The sequence below is a fragment of the Protopterus annectens genome, chromosome 2.part0, assembly GCF_019279795.1.
Source record: "Protopterus annectens isolate FY-2018-M chromosome 2.part0, PAN1.0, whole genome shotgun sequence".
Classification (NCBI taxonomy): Eukaryota; Metazoa; Chordata; order Ceratodontiformes; family Protopteridae; genus Protopterus; species Protopterus annectens.
In genome coordinates this window covers 2,909,280-2,930,035 of record NC_056728.1, presented here as the reverse complement: position 1 = coordinate 2,930,035, position 20,756 = coordinate 2,909,280, and the positions used below count along the sequence as shown (strand labels likewise).

Sequence of the window (20,756 nt, the reverse complement as noted above, 5' to 3'; positions counted from 1 at the left end):
GATGCCCACAAACTTTGCATGCACTGTTTGGGCCCACTCCACCTGCAGGAAAACTTTGCAATATGTCATGCTTTCAACCCAAGAGCTCTAGTTGACCGTAAGAACAAGTTGATTCTCAAGGGATTACTTCCCTCTCCCTTTAGTGAGGCATTATCTGGAGTTTCCCCTCCACAAGTACTTCTTCGGGCATCTTCTAAATACTTGGACAAGTCTAAGAAGAGACCTTTATCGGATCCAAAAACTTCCTCATTTCCTAAAAGGAAAAAGCTTAAGTCATCTGATCAAACTTCAACCTCCGATCCTAAATTGAGAAAGAAAAACTCCTCGGATTCGATCTAACAATTGGATTCAAAACCAAAAATGGCTAGAGATATGTCAGATCACAGTGCTTCGGATCAGACACAGAAAACATCGGACTCGACACCCGGCATTCCCTGTCTTCCAAGAATCAGATACTCTCCTTCAGTAGACCCACTTCCTTCTAGGGTCCCTTCCCCTTTATTAGAGTGACCAAAATCTCCATCAATAGTTTCCAGTAGCTCTTCCAGGAGCCTTAAGAAGAAGACATAGAGAGGTTAGTGAGAAAGATACTCTCAGCACAGAGCATGTCAAGCACCCTTTTGACTCCTAACCCTCTGGTTCAGGAGATCCGACCTTCAACTACACCCCCCTTGAAAGTTCCTCCTCCATCTCCCATTTCGGTCTCGGAGTTTTTAGATCCAAGCCTTATACATCTGTCAGCATCAGATCCAAGAATTGTTTTATCCTCAAATGTGAAGCTGTATCTGAGATATTTGATTCCACAGGCTCTGGAGAGCTCTCACAGCCAAGGCTACCCTGTTGGGGCCAGGGTGTCATAGTCGATTGCAAAGTTTTTGAAGCCATCTCCGCACATAAGGGCCTTGATATGGGTTAGTTCGGCTCTAACTTCTGCCTTAGGGGAGTTCCCGTTGGAGCAGGTGGAGACTATCCTCCGAAGGCTTACCCTTATGGATCTGGGGTCCTTCACTTCTCTGCCTTTGAGGCCATGGAGAGAGCACTGTCTGCTTCCATGACAAAGATGGTTCCTTTCCCCTCAGATCCTCAGTGTACAGGCTTGCCATCTCTTCATCCAGAGTCTCCTCTGTCGTCTTCACAGGGACAGCTGGTACCAAAACCCCAGGCTTCCCAGCAGAGTGTTCCCACCTCTTTTGATACCTCCAAAGCGCATCCCACTGAGCAGGTCCCTAAGAAGAGAACATGTAAGAGGAAGCACCTGGACTCCCCCGCGGAGTCAGTCACAGAAGATATAGACTTTATGAAGGTGAAGGGTCCCCACGGTCACCTCTTGAAAATGTCCAGTTTGAAATCCTTAAACAGAGGGTTGGCTGGAAGTCCATCAACCCTTCATCTGAGGAGTCTGTATTCCTGGAGGTGTTCAGTGGCAGCTTGTCTACCCTCCTGGGTGATTCCACCTGCTGATGATCTCACAGATTTGATCTCAGGCATGGAAGGCCCCGGACATCACCGAGTCTGTCCCCCGGAGACCGGACAGAATTCTGACAGCACCAGAGGTCAGGCAGTTTTGGACAAAAGGGACACCTGTTGATGCCATGGTCATGGCGGTGATCATTAAAAAGGAGCTGTCTGAAGAAAGCTCCACTGTCCATCCATCGAACAAGGAGACTCGGGCGACGGACAGGTTTGGGAAGCTTGTCAGTGCTGCAGAGACCTTCGCCTTAAGGTCTCAGAACTATCTGGCACATTTCACCAGGTTACAGAGAGACCTAATTAAGGAATTCTCTGATACCCTTTCAGGATCCACTTCTGATGAGGTACAGGCATCTGTCACTTTTCAGTTTGCTACCCTGCAATCAATTTCCATTTATTCCATGAGGCTAATTTCACATGTGGCTGAAGGATACTGAAGGATAGTGGGTTCTGACATTTCCATAAGGAGGCACGCCTGGATGATGCACTTATGTGATTTTGTGGAGCCCTTAAAGTCTTCGTTCATCAATGCTCCCTTTGACGGAACATCTCTCTTTGGCCCCAAAGTTAAGGACACTTTATCCAGGTGTGAAAAGGATGGAAGGACCCTGTCTGTTGTGGGCGTATGTTTTTCCATGCTTAAAGATCCTTCTGCAGGAATCAGCAAGGTACTGGAAAAATGTGGTTCAGAAATTCCCAGGTTCCTTTCCAGGACATATGTGGAGGAGGTTCCCCCAGGGGTAGAGGGGGGGGGACTCCAATGGTAGACGCTGCCCTTGCTGCAGAGGTGGCTTACAAAACCAAGGGTCCAGAGATTTTTTTTTTTGACAGACCCTTCCAGCACTCCTGAAAGGAGGCCCAACTGTCCCCTTCTGGAGGCAATTGGGGGTCATTTATCCCTGCACCAGAGAGTCTGGCTAGAGATAACAGATACATGGGTGGAGAGGACCATTTCTAGAGGTTATACAACAACCTTTTCCCTTTCACCTCCAACCTCCAAGAAAAATCCCCAATATTCCACCCTGTCAGAGGGAACAAGCAGCACTTCTAATACAAAAGCTGCTAGAAAAAAAGAGTCCTCCAAGAGGTCCCACCAGACCAAACAGAGTCCGGAACTTACTGAAGATTCTTTTTAGTGCCAAGGATAACAGGGGACTGGAGACCAATTTTGGATCTCAGCAGCTTGAACAAATCTTTGATGTACCAAGTTCTGGATTGTCACAGTTCTGTCAATTCTTCCATTTCTGGGAAAGGACGACTGGATGTGCTCAATAGACTTTCAGAATGTGTACTATCACATAAAGATGAACAGGCAGTCCAGAAGGTATTTATGCTTCCAACTGGGAGCCAGCCATTACCAGTTCAGAGTTCTGCTCTTTGGTCTCACCACAGCCCCCAGGGTGTATAGAAATGCATGGCAGTAGTAGCAGCTAATATAACACTGCAAGGATGCCGGGTGTTTCCATATTTAGATGACTGGTTCATTACCACCCCAACCAGGCATCAAGTAATAGAGGTAAGAAATCAGGTACTTTAGACATACTCTTATCTGGGAATAACCATAAACTATGAGAAGTCTCTTCTTGAACCTACTTGAGAATTAGAATTTGTAGGAGCACTGTTCAACACAAAGTCAATGATAGCTTCAATGCCTTCTCTAAGAGTTCAGACCTTAAGAACACAGGTCAGGAAAATAATTTGCATTTCCAAAGTTTCTGCCTGCTTGGTTATTGAGGCTGTGGTACCAATGGCAGCGGCGGTAACTCTAGTGCCCTTAGCCAGGTTTTATTTGCGGATTCTGCAATGGATGCTAGCAAAGCAATGGTCAATAATTTATCAACCTATGTCAACCCTGATACGTATAACTCGGATTTGCAAGAGAGATCTCAAATGATGTACTCAGTCAGAGCAGGTTCTACAAGGTCCGTCCATTCATTCCCCCTCAGCCCAAGACCACAGTGACCATGGACGTTTCCCAGTTGGGGGGGGTATTAACTGGGGAAGACATTCCAAGGTATGTGGTCCCCTGAAGAGGCCATTTTGCATATCAGTGTCCCAGAGATGAGAACAGTGCTTTTAGCATTGCAGACCTTTCAGGACGCTCTCCCCTCGGGAACAACTGCAATTTCAAATAGACATGTCAGTAGTTTGGTACATCAACAAACAAATCTTATCCCGTTTTTCTAGAAGCACTCAGAGTGTGGCAATGGATGATCTCATTCAACCACTTTCTCACTGCAATTCACATTCCAGGGAAGTCCGATGTGATAGCAGACAAGCTGAGCAGGTGCATTCTTCTACCTCATGAATGGTCTCTCAACCAGAATGTGGCAGAGATAATTTTTTCATCAGTGGGGCCAGCCTTGCTGTGATCTTTTCGTTCTTCCCTAAACAAGTGCAGCAGCTACTTTGCCCTAACCCCCCCCCCAAGGGGGTGTCACCGAGGGATGTTCTACTTCACAATCGGCTCCCCGGCCAGCTTTATGCCCACCCACCAATCCCACTAATTTCCAAATTCCTGCAGAAAGCTGCAATGTTGAAGGCCAAAGTTGTCCTCATTGCACCTTTTTGGCTTCAACAGATTTGGTTCCCCTTCCTTTGGTCTCAGTTACTCCACCCACCATGGATTCTGGATCTGGCTTCAGACCTCCTGTCACATCCATCAGACATGATCCATCTGGACATACCGAGCCTCAGGCTGCCTGGCTTCCAGTTCCATTAATAGCCAGACAAACCTATTCTGTCCTCTGCAGTCCATTAGATACTTCTGTCTTCCCATAAACCATCTACATGTAAACTCTACTCCAGTAAATGGAAAGGATTTGCTTACTGGGCCTATCAAAATATGGTTGATCTCTTTTCAGCTCCTTTGCATAGTATCCTTGAATTTTTAGCCTTACTTTTTAAGGAGGAGCTAACTCCTCCACAGTGACAGTCCAGCTAGTGGCGATATCAAATTTTCACATAGGATTTGAAGGTGCTTCTATTGCCTCCCATAGGGTATACAAAGCCTTTCTGCAGAGTGCTCTTCTTCTCAGGCCTCCTTTTAGGGACCCTACTCCCCCATGGGACCTTATTCTGGTGCTACAGCAACTTACTCAATCCCCTTTGAACCTGCAGCTAAATGGGACCTCAGGTATATTTCTTAGAAAACAGTTTCTAGTAGCTATTACTTCTGCTAGAAGAATTTCAGCGATTCAGACTTTGTCTTCTAAACCGCCTTACTTGATCTTTCACAAAGACAGGGTCACTTTGCAAACTAACAATACCTTTCTCCTTAAAAGTTGTTTCAGACTCTAATATTAATCGATCTATTAACTTGCCGGTATTCTTCCCCAGTTTTTCTAACAAAGATGAATGTACTTCATATTTACTGGATGTTCACTTGCAATTACGTTTTTACCTCCACAAAACAGAAAATATCAAGAGAGGCTCCCATGCTGTCATTGTCATTACCTCATGGGCCAAATCTGTGGTGCTGACAGTCAGTCCAAAGGCCTCCATGAAGACATCTGGAATCGATTTCCATCTCTTCTTCAGCGAAAAAAAGGTGGTTTGTCCTCCTGCTATATTCTAGCAAGGTCAGAGCCCACACTGTTGCTTCAGCGTGTGAACCTCCTAACTCTGAACGAGGGTCCCTGCTGCATCCATACCTGAATACTCTAAAGGCTGACTACTTGGATGAACTAGTACTTATCCCATTTAGGTGCATATTTTCAGTGAATGTGTGAAATACTGTGAAGAGACTTGGAAACCAACCACACCGAGAGCCTACCTAGCAGAGCAGAATGAATTCTCTCGTCTGATGCCTTACTAAGGACCAGAACTTAAATTCAGTAAAAGTGCACCTAGTTTTCACTTATCTGTCAGACCTTTACAGAATAAGACTGTGTTGCACCTCTTTGAAGGTACATGTATCAACTGTTTCAGCTTACTTGCCAGTGGACACAATCCTTGTATGTCCAGCTGCCAGTTATGGAGTTCCAGAAATGGGCTTTACACCTCAAACCACTTAAGGTAGACATTACTCCATCATGGGACCTCAGTTATGTCTTAGAAAATCTCTTTTTGCTGCCCTTTGAACCAGCTGCTTTCGCACCCTTCAAATGCCATTATTGGAATAACCTACTTTTAGCTTACCTCTGAAAGGATTTCAGAATTGCAATCTTATATGCAAAGAACCATTTTTTCATTTTCTACAAGGACACACTAAAAAACGAGTACTACCTTCTTGCCTAAATTAGTAACATCACTGTCTTTAAAACAGGCTTTGTACCTCATTGCCCCCCCCCCCTCCGAAATCACCAGAACAAGGGAGGGAAGAGATTGCAGTCTTTGGATGTACATGGCCAACTGAGATTTTATTCAGACAGGGCTAAATAAGAAATTAAGGCCATATTTTTGTCTCCTTTGCCGAAGACAGGGAGGGAAGCCTGTGCTGCTGTTCTTTCCATAACAGTCATATTTCCTGGCTATGTTAAGGGCTAGTCCACAAGAGCTAATGCAGCCTCCACAGCCTTAATTGGATGAAGCTTAACACCCAGTTCATTTTGAAAGGAGCTGCCTGGTCATCAGATCCATACATTCTCCAAACTCTACAACCTAGTTTTTGCATCCCAGGCTAGGACAGGTTTTGCCACAGCAATTCTTCAAGGTCTGCTGTTTTCACAACATTTTTAGGGCTTGTCTACCCATGGTCCTTGAGATCTGGGAATCTTTTCAGATGTCTTTTGACTGCAGCGCTGATTATTACTAGAAACAGCACTATTGTGATAGAAAATTGCCAAAATGTAGACGTTCAAGCATAGTTCCTGTTGTAGTCCTAATCCTCTCCCACCAATCACCTCAGTTATTCATTTTGGGCATCCTGGCACTGGGCTGGATCCTTTGTTTTACTCTCCATCTTCCCTATCTATCAATTACTGGCGCTTTCTTTTCTCTGGGCTCACTTAGAACCCAGAGTGGTGAACTGGGGCTTTTAGATTGAGTCTGTGTTCTCGGGAGGTAAATTTTCCAGGCTCACATGTGCTCTGGTACCACTGTAAAAAATCTTTGTCCAGCTAGGGCTAGAAATATCTGAAGTTGTCATCGAACAACATCCGTCTTATACCACTAACATCCAAGTTGGAGGGCAGTTGGCTGAAGGCAAGAGGGGGGAAGGTAGCTGTATGAAAGTTAGGGCTGACTATTGGACTGCCTGCAGGCAAGAATACCAGATGCCATAACTGTAGCAGTAAAAATACTCCAGCACCTAAAATTAAAATTTCCTAACATAGCTCTACTATATTTGGTGACCTTGTTGAGGCTTCATGTATTACCATTCATACTCCATCTTGCAGTTTTGCTCTGTGTTTGTCTTTGTTTTCATGAAGTGATAGTGTAAATGATTAAGCAGTGTTCTAAGGTAGCTGACATTCAGGGTATTCTCTGTGATGGGTTTACTATCATATTACTGAATGTCATAACGAGTTTCAGTAATTTAATGAAAATATTTTGAAATACCGCAACAAAGAAATGTTAGTCTATATTCTGAAGGTTAGCATTCAGACAGATTCAAAATCTCCATAAACACTTAAAAGTGTAACCTATAACATTATGTAGTGCAGCATTGATAAAATATGGTAAGAGATTTGCAGGTATATTAAATTGCAATGTTACAGTGACACCTTAAAACATACAGGAAAGCACCAGGTCTGCAGTCATACTCACATAAGCAGAGGTGAACTATCTGTTTGTATTGTCTACAAAGAAGTGCTTCTCACCTCTCAGTTGTGACTAAGTACACCTACCCAATAATCAGGTTTGGTAGTAAATGAAGTACACATTTTATACTCCTTTTCAAGAACTGGATGAAAGAAACAATGAGCTGATGCCATGCCATGCCATAGCAAAAATTGCAGGCTTATCTTCTTAAAGGATGAGTGCAAATGGTAACTGAAGCAGACTACACATCAGGAATGATTGATAACATTACTGTACACTTACTTTCTTTAAACTGAGTTAAAAATATTTCAGTTTGACCTCCAGACAACACGTTTGACAATTCCTTCTTTGTATGACTGCAGTTCAACTATATGGTAGTAAACCTGCAGATTGTGTACAGGATGGCTGACCTACTAGACAATGACTTGCAAGAGGATGTGGATTTAACTTGTTGATTAAAGCTCACCAATTTTCAACCAAGCAGTCCTTATTTTCCATATAGAGTGACTGCCATTGCTGTTTCTGCTTATGTGCTGACTGTGGTGAAGTTATGTGTGAGCTTTTCATTTTTCGTCATGGTTGTGTGACTGTGATGAAGTTGGTATACTTAAGTAAAAAGTAGGATGGGAGACTTTCCCCTGCAAAATATGCTTATTTTAGCTTTTTTTCATTAGGTTGAAGTTCTGACTTTCCTTTTTTGTCCATTTAAAGCTTCAGCCAGTAGATGTCCTTCCATATCACTGTTGCAGTATTCCTTGCATAAGGGATCTCCTGCCAGAGACAGGTCAGCATCCTGCCAGTATATCAAAGCCTGTAGTATTTACAGGCACCGTACGTCACACATATGCTCCCCGCGTAGAGCATAAAGGTGATGCACGAATGCGCACACCTTAGAACTTCTTTGCTGCCAGTACGAATGCCAGTATTGAACAGAGGTTTGATTGCCTTTCTTCTGTGCTATTTACCGAGCTGTTTTCTCAGATAAGTTAAAAACCCCAGCAGGGCTCTTATCCTCCTCTTTTATTTTTAGTGGTGTTGCTGGTTTTATGTCATCCAGAAAGGGAAAATCTCAGTGTGGCAGCCAGATTCCCCATAAAGGTTGTCACGACCAGTGTCTGCTCAGTTTGGGTGCTTCCCACGACAGTACACAGTGTTGTACCTACGAAGCATTTTTCCCCAAGACCCTACGTAGTTGCCTCTCCTCCTTATCGATTTACCTTGAAAAACAGAGTCTTGAACTCTTGGCTCAAGATGCTGTGATGGAGTCTTCTCCTCATGAGGGTCACCCGTCTGTCAAAAAGTTTGAATTCATTAAGGATTTCCAAGGTATCGTTCTGATTATGGACAGAAAGGTTGAGATTTAAGTCCCCTAGTAGGATGAAGTTTTTGAGATTTTTTTTTTTATCGATGAGGGTCGATAAGGAGAAGGGTTTTGAATTTGGCTAAGAAGGTGGGAGGAGAAAGGTAAGTGACAGCAAGATGAAAAGGAAAGTTGTTAGGGGAGGGGACACGAATGGTAGCTAGTTAGCAAGAGTGTCTGAGGTAGTTTTGCTTTAAGCTAGGAGTCAGACATTTAAATCAGATTTAAAAAGCAGTAGTGTTCCACCACCAGGGCTACAACCAGATCTCCCATCAAGTTAATAGTAGTACCCAGCGAAGAACTGGTAGATGGAAATATCAGTGGGTTTGAGCCAAGTGTCTGTTATATCTATGAGGTCAGGGTGGTGGAGGGTGAAAAAGCTGTTTAGTTTATTTGTTTTGTTCTTGGTACTATGGGTTAATTGAGACACAAGATGAAAGCAATGGGTGAGGGTTAGGTTCAATGTTGCCATGAAGGTGCAGGAGTAGTAGTATGGGATAGGGATGGGTTGGTAGTATGAGAAAGTGAGTGGATGTTACATGCAGTGGAAAGTGTAAATGAGGGGATGGGGTTGGGGTAATGTGCATATTTGGGAATATGAAGAGAGAAACTTCTGGTTTTGATCTTTCATTAATATCTTCTGACCCTTCCTACAGCTGCCCTTCAAAGCAGGTGTTATCTGCTTGATGAATGTGATTGTATTCCATCCAACTTGGGTTGTTAAAAAAGCTGACAGCTCTGCCCAATGGTGGTTTATAAAAACAGGAAGGTAACAAAACAGAGGTGATAGAAGACAACAGTATGTGGGAGAGGGGAACTTAGCTTCCAGACAGCTGGGAGATGCTAATTAGTAACTAAATGGGCAGAAGGAATAAGTAAGAAATATGTGCTTAAGCAGGGCAGAGAAAATCAGTTGTGCGCATTTGTGTGTCTGTGTCCTTTACAAAAAGTATGAGAACACCATAACTTTCAGCTGTTTGGTATTTCCCAGAAAATGCCAAACTGAACCTCAAAATAACAGGGTGCCATGAAATCCCCGGTGGCCTCGTTAAATTATTTTGTAACCCATTGACCCCTCATCTGCCATTGCATGATTAGCCAGAGCCTGCAGCCCTGTGGTTTCACTGACGTGAAAGCATCAGAAGAGCTACGAGCAGGTTAGTGTGTGTATTATCCTGTGACATATAACCTGTACAGTTCAATTGAAAAACAAACAAATCTGTTATGGGAAAAATATAAAAAATAAAAAACATACAATAAGCTGGCTGCATAGGTGTGCATACCCTTAAACTAATGCTTTGTTGAAGCACCTTTTGATTTAATTACAGCATTCAGTCTTCTTGGGTACAATTCTGCCTTCAATTAAAGAGACTCTGATTAACCCCAAATAAAGTTTCAGCTGTCCTAGTAGGATTTTCCTAACATTTACTCAGTTGCCTGCTACAGCAAAAGCCTTGGTTCGCAGAGAGCTTATAAAGCATCAAAGGTATCTCATTGTTGAAAGGTATCAGTTAGGAGAAGGGTACAAAAAATTTCCACAGCATTGGATATATCATGGAACACAGTGAAGACAGTCATCAAAAAGTGGAGAAAATATGAGACAACAGAGACCTTACAAAGAACTGGACGTCCCTCCAAAATTTATGAAAAGACTAGATGAAAACTGTTTAGGGAGGCTGCCAAAAGACCTACAGCAACACTGAAGGAGCTGCAATAATTTCTGGCAAGTACTGATTGTGTACTATATGTGACAACAATCTCACGTATTCTCCGTATGTCTAGACTGTGGAGTAGGGTTGCAAGATGAAAGCCTTTCTTACACAGAAAAACATCCAGGCCTGGTTAAATTTGCAAAACAATACATCAAGACTCCCAAAAGCATGTGAGAAAATGTGTTATGGTCTGATGAGACCAAGGTTGAACTTTTTGGCCACAATTCCAAAAGGCACATTTGGTGCAAAAACAACACTTCGCATCACCAAAAGAACACCATCCCCACGGTGAAGCATGGTGGTGACAGTATCATGCCTTGGCTTTGCTTTTCTTCAGCTGAAACTGGGGCTTTAGTCAAGGTGATGGGAATTTTGAACAGTTCCAAATGCCAGTGACATTTGTTCCAAAACCTTCAGGTGTCTGCCAGAAAGCTGAAAATGAAGAGGAATTTCACCTTTCAACACGACAGTGACCTCAAACATACATCCAAAACAACAAAATAATGGCTTCACCAGAAGAAAATTCAAGTATTGGAATGGCCCAGCCAGAGCCCAGTCCTAAATCCAATAGAACTTCTGTGGGATGACCTGAAGAGGGGTGTGCACAAGAGATGCCCTCACAATCTGACAGATTTGAAGCACTTTTGCAAGGAAGAGTGGGCAAATATTGCCAGGTCAAGATGTGTCAAGCTTATAGACTCCTACCCAAGAAGACTGAATGCTGTAATTAAATCAAAAGGTGCTTCAACAAAGTAGTAGTTTAAGGGTGTGCACACTTATGCAACCAGCTTATTGTATATTTTTTATTTTATATATTTTTCCCCCTAACAGGTTTGTTTGTTTTTCAATTGAATCGTACAGGTTATAGGTCACATTAAAGGTGGGAAAAGTTTTGAAATGATTTATTGTGGTCTCATTTTTTTATCACAAAAACCTGGCATTTTAAAAAGGGTGTGTACACTTTTTATATCCACTGTAATAAATTCTCAAAAGTTTCATATACAAAAAATATGTATATAAAAGTTGTATATAAAAATGATGTATAAAAAAGAATATATATATTTCTGTGTATTTCTTTAAAATCATAAGTTCTTTTTTAACACTAATTTGAGACTTATACTTGCATTAATTCCAGGTTTAACAGCTCCCTTGAAGTAGTGTAATCCATTCGTGTTCACTCATTTCCAATACATTATTATTATCATCCCCTCTAATATTGGGATAAACAACATTAATAGCCCGAAATTTGAACAGGTAGCAAGATAAACCACATTGTATTATAGATAGCAGATGCTTTAAAATTATATTTCTTTTTTGTTATAGGATGTATAAATTCATTATCTGTAAAGTATATCAGGGCAACAAATGCAATTATGGCATGGAAAGGTCCCTATTATTTTAATGGTTTATCTTGTCACCTGCATAAAATGCGTTGCTTTTTATGTAGGTAAGTCAGTGCATAGAATTGTTGAACATAAGTCAGCCATCAGAAGGAAGGTGAATGCCAACACCCTTCCCTTGCTAAACATGTTGAGGAGGAGGGTGTTGAGCATATGTTCAAATTTCCAGCTGTTAATGTTTATCCCAATATTAGAGGGGGTGATAATAATAATGTATTGGAAATGAGTGAATATGAATGAATTATACTAATTTAGGCAGATGTTAAACCTGGAATTAATACAAGTGTAAGTCTCAAACCCTGTTAAAAAGAAATGTATGATTTTAAAGAAATAAGCAGAAATGTATATATTCTTTTTTAATACATAATTTTTTTACATACAATTTGCTATATATTTTTTTTTTGTATTTGAAACCTTGAATATTTATTATGTCTTAAGTGTTTTTGTTATGTGTTTAAAATGGTATATACCTTTTAGGGGAACTAAATGCTCATTAAAGCTGTGTCATGTGATTTTTATACTGAATGTGTATAAAGAGGGGAGTAAACTTTCATTGTTTTTTTACACACTGAAGAAGGACATAGGTCTGAAAGCTTTATGATTCATTTATTACATTTTCTTGAGCATGGATATATATTTAAGTGTGCCTGTGTGTGCCATGTAACAGTATTATCAAAAGGGTTTTTCTAAGGTAAGGCATAAGGTTGGGGTTGGGGTAGAGTAAAAGATAGGGTTTGTATGCATTAATAAGATGGTGAAGTTGGAGAAGTCTTCTGCCTATCCTTACTGATGTATGATAACTTTAACCCTTACCAAGCCGTGAATCCCAGCTTTAACCCTTCTACAGGGTCGTTTAAGTTAGAGAGCCCTGTAAACTTCAGGTATTTTTTTTCCTTAATTTGCCTGGCAAACTCGTTTAGTTTAGACGGCTGCCAGTGACCCATTTATCTTAGAGGGCCTTTTTCTCCCCTTCATATATTTTTTCGTTTGTCTTAAGCAGACTCTTTTAGCTTAGAGAACTGCTTTTTCTCTGCCTAAATTGCAGTGCTTAGTTTATTCTTGTGTTAGTTAAAAAAAAAAATCTCTGGTAGTAATTAGCTATTATAGTTGTTTATTATGTCTTGTAAGTGTTTTTTATTACATGTTTAAAATGGTGTATACCTTTTAGGGGAACTGAATGGTCATTAAAGCTGTGTCGTGATTTTTTTATACTGAATGTGTATAAAAAGGGAAGTAAACTTTAATTTTTTTTTTGCACACTGAAGAAGGACATAGGTCTGAAAGCTTTGTGATTTATTTATTAAACTTTCTTGAGTGTGGATATATATTTGAGTGTGCCTGTGTATCCCATGTAATAGTGTTATCGAAAGGGTTTTTCTAAGGTAAGGCATAGGGTTGGGGTTGAGGCAGGGTAATTAGTGGTAGGAAACAGTAGATGTGATGTTGTCCTATCTTGCCTACATTCTTAACTGGTTGGGTTCAGAACCAATCCTCGCGGTTCTGACTTGGCCTTATACAAAAGCTTGAGGTCTTCCACTAGCTCGTGGCTATAACCCTATCCCATCATGCCCTAGTAAAGCTCCCAAGTTCTCGTTTGCCGCTAAACAAGATCAGGTGCTTAGTGCAAGTTTTTTTTTTTTTTTTGATAATTGTAGTTTAAAATAGAGATATAGCTTTCTAGTGTTTATTACATACATTTAAACTAAGTTAGTGTGTTCGCTTCTGTTGGTTGTTTTGCTGTTTGGCTGTCATTTCTTTCTCTAGGCCTTTTTTCCCTTTCCCTATCCCGGCTAAAATTTATATTTTCTAAGCCTGTTTTCAGTTAGAGGGCTCCCCTTTTAGTTTTTACCTTCTACAGGCTCGTTTAAGTTAAAGAGCTCTGTAAACTTCAGGTATGTTTTCCCTTAATTTGCCCAGCAAGCTCGTTTAAATTAGAAGGCTGCCATTGACCTGTTTGTCTTAGAGGACCTTTTTTCTTCCCTTCGTATATTTTTTCCTTTATCTTAGGCAGACTCTTTTAGCTTAGAGAACTGCTTTTTCTCTGCCTAAATTGCAGTGCTTAGTTTATTCTTGTTGTGTTAGTTAAAAAAAAAAATTTTTTTCTCTGGTAGTAATTAGCTATTATAGTTGTTATTGATAGCCATAATGTCTAAAGAACCTAAGGAAACTAAACCTTCTGGGTTCAAGAAATGTGAAAAGTGTAATAAAAAATGTCGTCGACTGATGGTCACACTGTGTATACTGCCTTGGAGCAGTCCATTCACAGGAATTGTGTGCCATCTGCCATTCATTCAGCCATAGAGTTTTGCTAGAGAGAAAAAATAAGTTGATTTTGAGAGGTTTGCTGAAAACCCCTTTCACTGAGGCAATTGAAGGTCAGGGTACTTCAAAATTGACAAAATCCCAGTCTTCCAGATCCGAGAAGTTGGGAAATATGTCATCCTCTCCCAGTGCTCATTCGGAGCCATCAGAAAAATTGTCTAAAGTCTCATTTTTGGACCTGAAAACTGTTGGGCCTGAAAAACCTACTACCTCGGCTCCTTCTGTGGTTTTAGTGCTGATGAAGTTTCACCTATGGAGCCGGTTTCTCCTACTTGGAGATCCCCATTGCTTCAGTCTGCTAGATCCCCGACTCCCTCCTATCGATCCTCTCTGATGATGATGTGGATCGTGTGTTGTGGAGGCTATTAAGGACACCAGCGCTGGTCAAACTGTTGTTGGCTCCAACCCAGAGAGATTCAAAACCGACCAAGACTTACCCTTCACCATCGATTCCTCCTCCGATCTGATCTTGGACCTTGGAGCTGGAGTGTCTGGAACTGATTGTAGTGGAACTATTGGACCCGAGACCTACACCAAGATCTTTGGGCCTGGTTACCGCTCTGACATCCTCAGTTCCATCTGAACTTGAGGAGTCTAGGAGCCAACGCTTTCTGGTCAGGTCCGGGGAGGAGAGATGGATCAGACAGTTGTTTGATCTGAACTTGCCTCTCAGGGCTTCGGCGCAGGTGAGCTTGGCTCCTACATCGACCTCAGAGCCAGTCCCATTGGTTCCGGGATGCCTTCTGTCTCTTCAGAGCTGGAGGTTTCTTTGGATCAAGGGCAGGGGGCTTTCGAGGTGGTGAGAGTGCTGTCTCCACAGGCAGCTCCACTCTTGGGTCCAGTCATTCTTCCCCCAAAGGCACTGGCATCTGTCTCGGCACTACTGCATCCACAGAGACCTAGATTTCAAGATATCCCATTGGGTGAATCCCTGTCTTCTGAAACCTCTCCAGAATACCCTTCTGAAGAGGTCCCTCATAAGAGACTATGTAAGAGGAAGCATTTAGACTCCCCCAGAGTCCATCAAATCTGAGACAGACCTTGATGCATCAGAAGAGTCCCCACGGTCGCCCTCTGCGAATGTCACCTTCACAGACATCCTGGAAATACTTAAGCAGAGAGGTGGCTGGAAACTCATCAACATTCTGAGGAGGAGTCTGTATACCTGAAGGCCTTTGGGTCTCGCCCTTCCGCCACTTGGGTGTCTCTGCCTTTCGATGAACTGATGGACCTAGTTTGTTGAAAAGCATGGGAGTCTCCAAACTCAGTGGAGCCTGTTCCCCAGAAGCCAAATAAATTCATAACATCCTCCACAGATAAGAGTTTACTTACGAAAGGTGTCCCTGTAGATGCTATGGTGGTGGCAGCAGCCACGAAAAAGGAACTTTCAGAGACGTCCTCATCTGTCCATCCACCGAACAAGGAGTCTCGTACGATGGACAGATACAGAAAGCACATCTTTTCTTTAGCGACCTTTGCACTCAGGTCCCTGAATTATCTCACCCACTGTACCAGACTTCATAGAGATCTCCTAAAAGAGCTAGGAGATGCTCTCCAAGGTTTAGTAACTGAAGAGGTATCAGAGAAGGTTTCCTCTCAGTTCTCCACCTTAAACTCAGTGGTCAACTCCTCCATGAGACTCATCTCTTATGCAGCAGATGGAACGAGTAGGGCAGTGGGTTCAGGAATTTCCCTAAGCAGACATTCCTGGATGCACTTGTGTGACTTTGCGGAGCCCTTTAAATCTTCTTTTGTTAATGCCCTTTTTGATGGCTTGTTCTTGTTCGGGCCAAAATTCAAAGACATACGAACCAGGTGTGAGCAAGAAGGAAAAAAAACTCTATTTTTTCCCCTACCTTCTAGACCTTACCCAAAAGTGAGGAAAAATATGGTTCCAAAAATCCCAGAGAGGTTTTCAGGACACACGTGGTGATTCTTCCCCCAGGGGCAGAGGGGGAAGCAGTAATGGAAGATGCCAACCACGCGGCAGAGGGGGTATGCAAAATCAGAGGGGCAGGGAATCATTCCATGGTAAGCCCTTTCCGTGCTCCTGAAAGGGGGCCCATCTTTCCATCTCTGGAGGCAGTCAGGGCTCACTTTTCTTTGTATGTAGAAGCCTGGCTGAAAATAATGAAAAACAAGTAGGTACAAAAGCATCGTATCCAGAGACTACTCTGTACCCTTTTCCTTCCCTGTCCCAAACATAAAGAACATCCCGGACATTCCACCCAGTCAAAGTGAACAGACAACTCTAGAAGTACAAAAGTTGCTAAGCAAAAGAGTCATCCAAATAGTCCTCATAGACCAAATAGGATTACACAAGGTTCTTTTTAGTTCCAAAGAAAACAGGACACTGGAGACGCAGCCTGGATCTTAGCAGATTAAACAAATCAGTAAGAAAAGTAAAGTTCCAGATGGTAGCACTGCAGTCAGTACTCCCTTTTCTGGGAAACGATGAGTGGAAGTACTCTATAGACTTCCAGGATGCGTACTGCTACATAAAAATGGACAGGTGATCCAGGAGTCATTTGCGCTTTCAGGTGGGAGCCATTCACTACCAGTTTCGAGCTCTGCCCTCTGGTCTCACTGTAGCCTCCAGAGTGTTCACCAAGTGTATGGCAGTAGTCACTGCTTACTTGAGACGAATAGGTTTCCGAGTGTTTCCATATGTAGACGACTGGCTTCTAACCGCCACTACCAAGCATCTACTAACAGAAGCGAGAGAGACCACCTTGCAGCTCTGCTCTTATCTAGGAATCACTGTAAATTACGAAAAATCTGCCTTGTTGCCATCTCAGTGTATTGTTTTTTATGGGCAGATCTAGATATAACAAAAATGATGGCAAAACTTCTCCCGAAAGAGTTCAAGTCCTACGACATCAGGTCACAAACCTACTTTCCAAGAAAAAGGTACAGGCAAGAACAACCCTGAAAGTCTTGGGGACCATGGTAGCAGCAATAAACTTGGTTCCATTAGCACGCCTGCATATGAGAATTCTGCAGTGGCTACTGTTCGCTCAGTGGTCTATGCAGGAACTACCCATGTTGCACCAAATTATGATAACAGAATCTTGAAAGACCTTCTTTGGTGGCTTCACTCCATTCGTCTGACATTAGGTCGATCCTTTGTTCTTCCACAACCTTTAGCCACAGTGACCACGGATGCTTCCCAGGTGGGGGCATTGTCTGGGAAGGACATTCCAAGACACTTGGCAGGATCACGAGGCCCATTTGCACATCAGTGTTGTAGAGATGAGGGCGGTGCTTCTAGAGATGCAAGCAGTTCAAGACTCTCTTCTGCTAGGAACTATTGCAGTACAACCAGACAACATGTCGGTTGTGTGGTATATAAGCAAACAAGGAGGGACCAGGCCTTACCTCCTTTGCCGGGAGGCCGTCGGAGTATGGCAGTGGATGACCTCCTCCCAACGTTTTTTGATAGCAATGCACATCCCTGGGAAATCCAACGTGATAGCAGACAAACTCAGCAGAGTGATTCTGATGCCTCACGAGTGGTCCCTAAAACAAAAAGTATGATGGTGTTCTGGAAATGGGACCAGCCTTGCTGTGACCTTTTTGCCATGACCATGAATGCCAAATGCAGCAGCTATCTCGCCGTCATTCCCCTTCTGGGGGAGACACCAAGGAGCACACTTGGTCACGATTGGACCTTGGGTCTCCTCCACGCCTTTCCCCCCTTTCCATTGATACCCAAACTTCTTTAGAAAGCCAATTCCTTGGGAAGGAATTTGATACTCATCGCCCCTTGGCCTCATCAAATCTGGTTCCCCTTCCTTTGGCCTCATCTTCAGCAGGAGCCTTGGATTCTGGACCCAGTTCCAGACCTTCTGATTCATGCATCACAGGTGCTCCACCCCTCCCTTCAGTCTTTCAAATTGACAGCTTGGCTGCTCCGATTCCAAACATAGCCAGGATCCCTACCTCTCCCCATCAATCAAACATATTTTGATCTCATTTCATAAGGCTTCATCGAGGAAGTTGTATGCCAGCAAATGGAAGAGATTTTCTTCTTGGGCCTTGAATAACCACATTGATACCTTCCCTGCCCCTATGCCTTCCATTCTTGAGTTCTTGGCAAAGCTGTTTAATGAGGGCACAGCTGCAGCTACTGTTCGAGTTCAGTTAGCAGCGATATCCAACTTCCACATAGGTGAATCGGGGTCTAATGTGATGCCCCACAGACTTTGAAGGCTTTTCTTAAGGGAACTATTTTATTAAGACCACCCATTAAACCCCCCTCCAACACATTGGGACCGAAACTTTGTTTTATCCTGTTTGTTTATTCCCCGTTTTGAACCTGCATCATGCTGTGATCTAAAGTTTCTAAACTGGAAGACAATCCTTTTGATAGCCATCACTTCTGCTAGGAGAGTCTCAGAGCTACAGGCATTGTCAATAAAGCCCCCCTACATGCTTTTCCACAAGGACAGAGTATCCCTACGAACAAACCCATCCTTTCTACTAAAAGTTTGCTTAGAATCTAATTTGAATCAATCCATAGACCTGCCAGTCCTCCCCCAACTATGGCAACAAGGCAAGAATGTATGCTGCACCAACTAGCTAAACACAGGCAATTACGTTTTTGCTTACATAGGACAAAGGATTTCAGAAAATCTGACCAATTATTTTTATAATTTTCAGACTACAAGAAAGGTGCTCCTGTAGCAAAAGTCACACTTTCAAAATGCTTATCAGATTGCATTACTTTTATTTATAATTCTCAAAACAAATTACTTGTAAAATGTCATTCTACAAGAGTCATAGAACCTCCTCTCCTTTCAGGTGAGATTACCGATTGATGCCATTTGTGCTGCAGCAACATGGGCAAGACCTCATATCTTTATCACTCATTACAAAGTGGATTTGGCCTCCAAGAACAGGGCCTCTTTTGGGTCCATTGTTCTAAAGAATATTGCCCTGTGAACCATCCAAGAAATATGGTGCTAAGGGACGCTGTCCCAACCAGTTAAGAATGAAGGCGAGATAGGACATCACATAAATAAATTATGTACTCACCATAACGTTCTGTCCATCTCACCTTCATTCTTACATCCCACCCTTCTTCCCCCTACCTTTGGCTCCTGGAGGACAGAGTAGTTAAAATTGGAAATAAAGGCTCTCTGACCTTCTTCATTGTTAAGTTTTGATAATTATTGGTATCTAGTGTTATATCAGCAAACAAGATCTGGGGAGCTTTACTAGAGCATGATGAGATAGGGTTACAGCCACAAGCTAGTGGAAGACCTCGAGCTTTTGTAGAAGGTCGAGTCGGAACTGAGGATCGGTTCCGAACCCAGCCAGTTAAGAATGAAGGCGAAATGGACAACAAACATGGAACGTTATGGAGTACATAACCTCTTTGCATGTACTTACCATAACTTGGTGTCTGTTTTATCCTGTTTCATTATTCATCACGTCTGGGTCTTGGATCTGATGTTGCATCTGATCTGGCACTTTACAGAGCAGATTCAGGGCTTGAGCTCCACCTACTCCCATAATCCCTTTCTACCTTCTTAACCCTCAAATCGAGTTTGCTGCAAAGGAAAAGAAAAGACTAGGACACATAAATATCCAATTAAACATAGGTGATTTTATCACGGAGCCACAAGAGTCAGTAACTCAAGGGCCCGAGACTCCAGCCTCTCCAGAACCAGCAGAAACATGGTCGGGGAAAGGGGAGCAGGAAGTGATGAATAATGAAATAGGATAACACAGATACCAAGACACCAAGAAATGCATCATTATCCCTTTTGGGGAAAATGGCATCCCCACTAATTATCACATTAATAACAACATAATAACAACATACTAAGCACGGAATCAGTCATGAGGGACTTGGGCACCCAGTTTGACAGCAACCTGACTTTTGACCACCATTTGCCTCTGTTGTACGGAAGGCTTTCTACGCGGCTCACCTCATAAGTAAAATTATTTCATCTAGGAACAAGGTCATAACATCCCTGTACTCCTCCCTTATCAGACCCCTTATTGAGTACAGTGCCTCCTTCAGCATGTACCTTGCCAAGCACATGCAGCAGATGGAGAGACCACAGAAGTTCCTCACCAGGAAAATCCAGGGTCTCAAACCGCTATCCCATACAGACAAGTTAAAACCCCCTGTCCCTCTTCTCAGTCTCATACAGATTGCTCAGAGGTGACCTTTGTCCGGCATAGAGGGCCATTTCAGACCCAGCTTTGATGGAGTTGCTGCATATCTGTAAGTCAAACTCCACTCGTGCACCCCACACACAACACCTCAACGTGGTCTGTGACATTAATAGAACTTGGTGGGATAGATTTGTGTCCCAAAGACTCCTCCATCTGTAGAATAGACTCCCTCTCCATGTCAAGCAGAGTACCTCTCTAGCCCTCTTTAAGATGAACCTGGATGACTGGATGGGAAACAGAAAGTACACCTCTTGGATCCCACTTGTGTTCCTGCTAGACAGGCGAAACAGGTGCTGACTGTGGGAACATGGGCAAAATTTTGGCTAGGCTTATATGGGTCTCCAGGCTAATAGCATAGTATCATCCTATGAACAAAGTTATGGCAAGTACATAACTGCTGATCTGATGTTATCCTTTTTATTATTCATCACGCCTGGGTCAGAATCCCTAGCTGCAAAGAACCCCGGGCAGCCCTAAGGAAGGACAAGCCTGAGCACTGTAGAACCAAAGGATGCTCTGCTTCTGGAGACCATATCCAGTTTATAATGAGCAACAAAAGTGTGAGAAGTGGTCTAAGTGGCCACAGCAGAAATCTCATCT

The 20,756-nt window shown here is 42.7% G+C and overlaps 1 protein-coding gene across 2 annotated transcripts in view; it reads left to right on the top strand.

The window, feature by feature from the left end:
* PCNX3 (pecanex 3) overlaps positions 1-20,756 on the top strand; it is a 2,517,385-nt gene that overhangs the window by 2,478,937 nt on the left and 17,692 nt on the right. The window lies entirely within an intron of this gene.